This window comes from Arachis ipaensis, chromosome B8 (assembly GCF_059453495.1).
Source record: "Arachis ipaensis isolate K30076 ecotype BB chromosome B8, ASM5945349v1, whole genome shotgun sequence".
NCBI lineage: Eukaryota > Viridiplantae > Streptophyta > Magnoliopsida > Fabales > Fabaceae > Arachis > Arachis ipaensis.
The window spans coordinates 7530981-7537197 of NC_142443.1; the positions used below are offsets into that span (position 1 = coordinate 7530981).

At 39.0% G+C, this 6217-nt stretch overlaps 1 non-coding gene across 1 annotated transcript; it reads left to right on the forward strand.

Moving 5' to 3' along the window:
* Positions 1-3475: 3475 nt before the first annotated feature.
* On the forward strand, positions 3476-3583 carry LOC148547100 (small nucleolar RNA R71). Its single transcript, XR_015898271.1, has one exon. It is a non-coding gene; the product is annotated as a small nucleolar RNA R71 (small nucleolar RNA).
* The last annotated feature ends 2634 nt before the right edge of the window (positions 3584-6217 follow it).

Consider the following 6217-nt stretch of genomic DNA (forward strand, 5'->3'; position numbering starts at 1 on the left):
TCTCCCTCTATGTCAATCCCAGCTGAATTGCATAGGTGGCAAATGAGGTGAGGAAAGGCTAACCTTGCCATGGTGGGGGACTTGTCAGCCACCTTGTAGAGTTCTTGAGATATAATCTCATGAACTTCCACCTCTTCTCCAATCATGATGCTATGGATCATGATGACCCGGTCTATAGTAACTTCAGACCGGTTGCTAGTGGGAATGATTGAGCATTGAATAAACTCCAACCATCCTCTAGCTATAGGCTTGAGGTCCAATCTTCTTAGTTGAACCGGCTTGCCTTTGGAGTCAATCTTCCATTGAGCTCCTTCTACACATATGTCCATAAGGACTTGGTCCAACCTTTGATCAAAGTTGACTCTCCTTGTGTAGGGGCGTGCGTTCTCTTCCATGTATGGCAAGTTGAACGCCAACCTCACATTCTCCGGACTAAAATCTAAGTATTTCCCCCGAACCATTGTAACATAGTTCTTTGGATCCGGGTTCTTACTTTGATCATGGTTCTTGGTGATCCATGCATTGGCATAGAACTCTTGAACCATTAAGATGCCGACTTGTTGGATGGGATTTGTTAGAACTTCCCAACCTCTTCTTTGAATTTCATGTCGGATCTCCGGATACTCATTTCTTTTGAGTTTAAAAGGGACCTCAGGGATCACCTTCTTCTTGGCCACAACATCATAGAAGTGGTCTTGATGGGCTTTGGAGATGAACCTTTCCATCTCCCATGACTCGGATGTGGAAGCTTTTATCTTCCCTTTCCCTCTTCTAGAGGATTCTCCGGTCTTAGGTGCCATCAATGGTAATGGAAAAACAAAAAGCTTATGCTTTTACCACACCAAACTTAGAATATTGCTCGCCCTCGAGCAATAAAACAAAAGAATAGAAGTAGAAGAAGAAGAAATAGAGGAGAGGGAGAGGGTGATGTGGTTCGGCCAAGAAGGGTATAGAGGGGTTGTGTTGTGTGAATTTGATGAAGAATGGAGGGCTTTATATAGGGAGGGGAGGGGGGTTAAGGTTCGGCCATATGGGTGGGTTTGGGTGGGAAATTGGTTTTGAATTTTGAAGGTAGGTGGAGTTTATGAGGTAGGTTTATGGGAAAGAGTGGATAGATGTGAGTGGTGAAGAGGTGATGGGGAAGAGAGATGAGGTGATTGGTGAAGGGTTTTTGGGGAAGAGTGTTTATGGGGTTGTGTGAAAGAGAGTGGTGAGAAGAAGTGAGTGGAGGTAGGTGGGGATCCTGTGGGGTCCACAGATCCTGAGTGGATCCTGTGGGGTCCACAGATCCTGAGTGGATCCTGTGGGGTCCACAGATCCTGAGTGGATCCTGTGGGGTCCACAGATCCTGAGGTGTTCAAGGAATTACATCCCTGCACCCATTAGGCATGTAAAAATGCATTTGTACCCAACTCTGGGCGTTCAGCGCCAGGTTGGTGGCCATTTTGGGCGTTCAACGCCCAATTGTGTGCCATTTCTGGCGTTGAACGCCAGAACCATGCCTGTTCTGGCGTTCAGCGCCCAGAAGCTGCCCATTTTGGGCATTCAGCGCCAGAACCATGCTCTGTTCTGGCGCTGAACGCCAGACAGATGCTCCTCTAGGGTGTGATTTTTCTTCTGCTGTTTTTGATTCCGTTTTCAATTTTTCTATTTATTTTGTGACTCCACATGATCATGAACCTAAGAAAACACGAAAAACAATAAAAATAAGAATTAGATAAACATTGGGTTGCCTCCCAACAAGCGCTTCTTTAATGTCAATAGCTTGACAGTGGGCTCTCATGGAGCCTCACAGATGTGCAGAGCTTTGTTGAGACTCTCCAACACCAAACTTAGAGTTTGGATATGGGAGTTCAATACCAAACTTAGAGTTTGGTTGTGGCCTCCCAACACCAAACTTAGAGTTTGACTGTGGGGGCTCTGATTGACTCTGCTTGGAGAGAAGCTTTTCAAGCTTCCTCTCCATGGTTGCAGAGGGAGATCCTTGAGTTTTGAATACAAGGGAGTTCTCATTCCATTGAAGGATTATTTCACCTCTGTCAACATCAATCACAGCTCTTGCTATGGCCAGGAAAGGTCTTCCTAGGATGATGGATTCATCCTCTTCCTTTCCAGTGTCCAGGACTATGAAATCAGTAGGTATGTAAAGGCCCTCAACCTTTACTAATACATCTTCTACTTGTCCATAAGCCTGTCTTCTTGAGCTGTCTGCCATCTCTAGTGAGATTTTAGCAGCTTGTACCCCATAGATTCCCAGTTTCTCTATTACGGAGAGGGGCATGAGGTTTATTCCTGAACCAAGGTCACACAGAGCCTTAAAGATCATAGTGCCTATGGTACAGGGTATTATGAACTTTCCAGGATCCTGTCTCTTCTGAGGCAATGTCAGTTGATCCAGATCACTTAGTTCATTGATGAACAAGGGAGGTTCAACTTCCCAAGTATCAATGCCAAACAATTTGGCATTCAGCTTCATGATTGCACCAAGAAACTTGGCAGTTTGCTCTTCAGTGACATCCTCATTCTCTTCAGAAGAGGAATACTCATCAGAGCTCATGAAGGGTATAAGGAGGTTCAATGGAATCTCTATGGTCTCTAGATGAGCCTCAGAGTCCTTTGGTTCCTTAGAGGGAAGCTCCTTATTGATCACTGGACGTCCCAGGAGGTCTTCCTCCTTGGGATTCACGTCCTGTCCTCTCCTCACAGGTTCGGCCATGGCGCTTATGTCAATGGCCTTGCACTCTCCTTTCGGGTTCTCTTCTGTATTGCTTGGGAGAGTACTAGGAGGGATTTCAGTGATCCTTTTACTCAGCTGGCCCACTTGTGCTTCCAGATTTCTAATGGAAGACCTTGTTTCATTCATGAAACTTACAGTGGCCTTAGATAGATCAGAGACTAGATTTGCTAAATTAGAAGCATTTTGTTCAGAGTTCTCTGTCTGTTGCTGAGTTGATGATGGAAAAGGCCTGCTATTGCTAAACCTGTTTCTTCCACCATTATTAAAGCCTTGTTGGGGCTTTTGATCCTTCCATGAGAAATTTGGATGATTTCTCCATGTTAAGTTATAGGTGTTTCCATAAGGTTCACCTAAGTAATTTACCTCTGCTATTGCAGGGTTCTCAAGATTATAGGCTTCTTCTTCAGAAGATGCCTCTTGAGTACTGTTGGATGCAGCTTGCATTCCATGCAGACTCTGAGAGATCATATTGACTTGCTGAGTCAATATTTTATTCTGAGCCAATATGGCATTCAGAGTATCAACCTCAAGAACTCCCTTCTTCATAGGCGTCCCATTATTCACAGGATTCCTTTCAGAAGTGTACATGAACTGGTTATTAGCAACCATGTCAATGAGTTCTTGAGCTTCTGCAGGCGTTTTCTTTAGGTGAATGGATCCACCTGCAGAAGTGTCCAGTGACATCTTTGATAGCTCAGATAAACCATCATAGAATATATCCAGGATGGTCCATTCTGAAAGCATGTCAGAAGGACACTTTTTGGTCAACTGTTTGTATCTTTCCCAAGCTTCATAGAGAGATTCACCTTCTTTCTGTCTGAAGGTTTGAACATCAGCTCTAAGCTTGCTCAGCTTTTGAGGAGGAAAGTACTTGGCTAAGAAAGCCGTGACCAGCTTATCCCAAGAGTTCAGGCTGTCTTTGGGTTGAGAATCCAACCATAATCTAGCTCTGTCTCTTACAGCAAAAGGGAAAAGCATGAGCCTGTAGACTTCAGGATCTATTCCATTAGTCTTAACAGTATCACATATCTGCAAGAATTCAGTTAAGAACTGAAAATGATCTTCAGATGGAAGTCCATGAAACTTGCAGTTCTACTGCATCAGAGAAACTAATTGAGGTTTCAGCTCAAAGTTGTTTGCTCCAATGGCAGGAATGGAGATGCTTCTTCCATGTAAATTGGAATTAGGTGCAGTAAAGTCACCAAGCATCTTCCTTGCATTATTATTATTTTCGGCTGCCATCTCCTCTGCCTGTTCGAAAATTTCTGAAAGGTTATCTCTGGATTGTTGTATTTTAGCTTCTCTTAATTTTCTCTTCAGAGTCCTTTCAGGTTCTGGATCTGCTTCCACAAGAATGTTCTTATCCTTGCTCCTGCTCATATGGCAAAGAAGAAGGCACAGAAAAATAATAATAATAATAGAGATCCTTTATACCACAGTATAGGGATCCCTGTGTGAGTGGAAGAAGAGGGGGAGACAAAGAATGTAATATAATGGAAGAAACACAACTGTGAGGAGGCTAGAGATGTGAGATGAGATGTTAGGATATGAATGAATAAATAGAATAAGATAGGGGAGGGAAAATTTTCGAAAATTATTTTGAAAAAGAGTTAGTGATTTTTGAAAATAGTTTTTTGAAAAATGTTTAGTATTTTTTTTCGAAAATTTTTGAAATAAAAAATAAAAATAAAAATAATTAGTTAATTAAAAAGAAATTTTTGAAAAAGGGGGAGATATTTTCGAAAATTTAGAAAGAGAGAATTAGTTAGGTGGTTTTGAAAAAGTTAAGAAACAAACAAAAAGTTAGTTAGTTAGTTGAAACAAATTTTGAAAACCAATTTTGAAAAGATAAGAAGTTAGGAAGTTAGAAAAGATATTTTGAAAAGATATTTTTGAAAAAGATAAGATAAGAAGATATTTTTGAAAAGATATGATTTTTAAAATCTCAATTAATGACTTGATTCATAAGAAATCACAAGATATGATTCTAGAACTTAAAGTTTGAATCTTTCTTAACAAGCAAGTAACAAACTTCAAATTTTTGAATCAAAACATTAATTGATTATGTTATTTTCAAAAATTTGGTATAAAAATAAGAAAAAGATTTTTGAAAAATATTTTTGGAATTTTCGAAAATAACTAAGAATTTTGAAAAAGATTTGATTTTTGAAAAAGATTTTGAAAAAGATAAGATTTTCAAATTGAAAATTTGATTTGACTCATAAGAAACAATTTGATTTAAAAAGTTTTGAAAAAGTCAATCCAAATTTTTGAATTTGATGAGAGAAAAAGGGAAAGATATTTTTTTGATTTTTGAATTTTTATGATGAGAGAGAAAAACGCAAAAAAAATGCAATGCATGAAATTTTTAGATCAAAACATGTGATGCATGCAAGAATGCTATGAATATCAAGATGAACACCAAGAACACTTTGAATGTCATGATGAACATCAAGAACATATTTTTGAAAAAATTTTTAATGCAAAGAAAACATGCAAGACACCAAACTTAGAATTCTTTAATGCTTACGCACTAAGAATTCAAGAATGCATATGATAAACATGAAAAGACACAAAACAAAAAAAATCATCAAGATCAAACAAGAAGACTTACCAAGAACAACTTGAAGATCATGAAGAACACTATGAATGCATGATATTTTCGAAAAAAATGCAAGATGCATATGCAAGTGACACCAAACTTATAATGTGACTCAAGACTCAAACAAGAAACACAAAATATTTTTGATTTTTATGATTTTCTAATTTTTTTGGATTTTTTCGAAAATTATATGAAAAAGAAAAATAAGGATTCCAAAATTTTTAATATGAATTCCAGGAATCTTGCATTCTTAGTCTAAAGCTTCAGTCCAGGAATTAGACATGGCTCACTAGCCAGCCAAGCTTTCAATGAAAGCTCCGGTCCAAAACACTAGACATGGCCAATGGCCAGCCAAGCTTTAGCATGTAATTAAGACATGACATGCCTGACATACTCATTCCCAAAGGAATAGGACATGGCTTTACAGCCAGCCAGGCTTCAACATGCTTCATGAAACACTAGAATTCATTCTTAAAAATTTTGAATAAAAATTTTTTGAAAACATTTTATTTTTTTTTCGAAAACAGATGAGAAAATTTTAGAAATATTTTTGAAAAATTTTTGAAAATAAAATAAAAAGAAAATTACCTAATCTGAGCAACAGGATGAACCGTCAGTTGTCCAAACTCAAACAATCCCCGGCAACGGCGCCAAAAACTTGGTGCACGAAATTGTGATCTCCAGGCTCGAACAAATCCTGGTAATGGCTCCAAAGCTTGGTGCTCTGATCTTAATTCATAATTGTCACAACTTCGATACAACTAACCAACAAGTGCACTGGGTCGTCCAAGTAATACCTTACGTGAGTAAGGGTCGAATCCCACGGAGATTGTTGGTATGAAGCAAGCTATGGTCACCTTGTAAATCTCAGTCAGGCA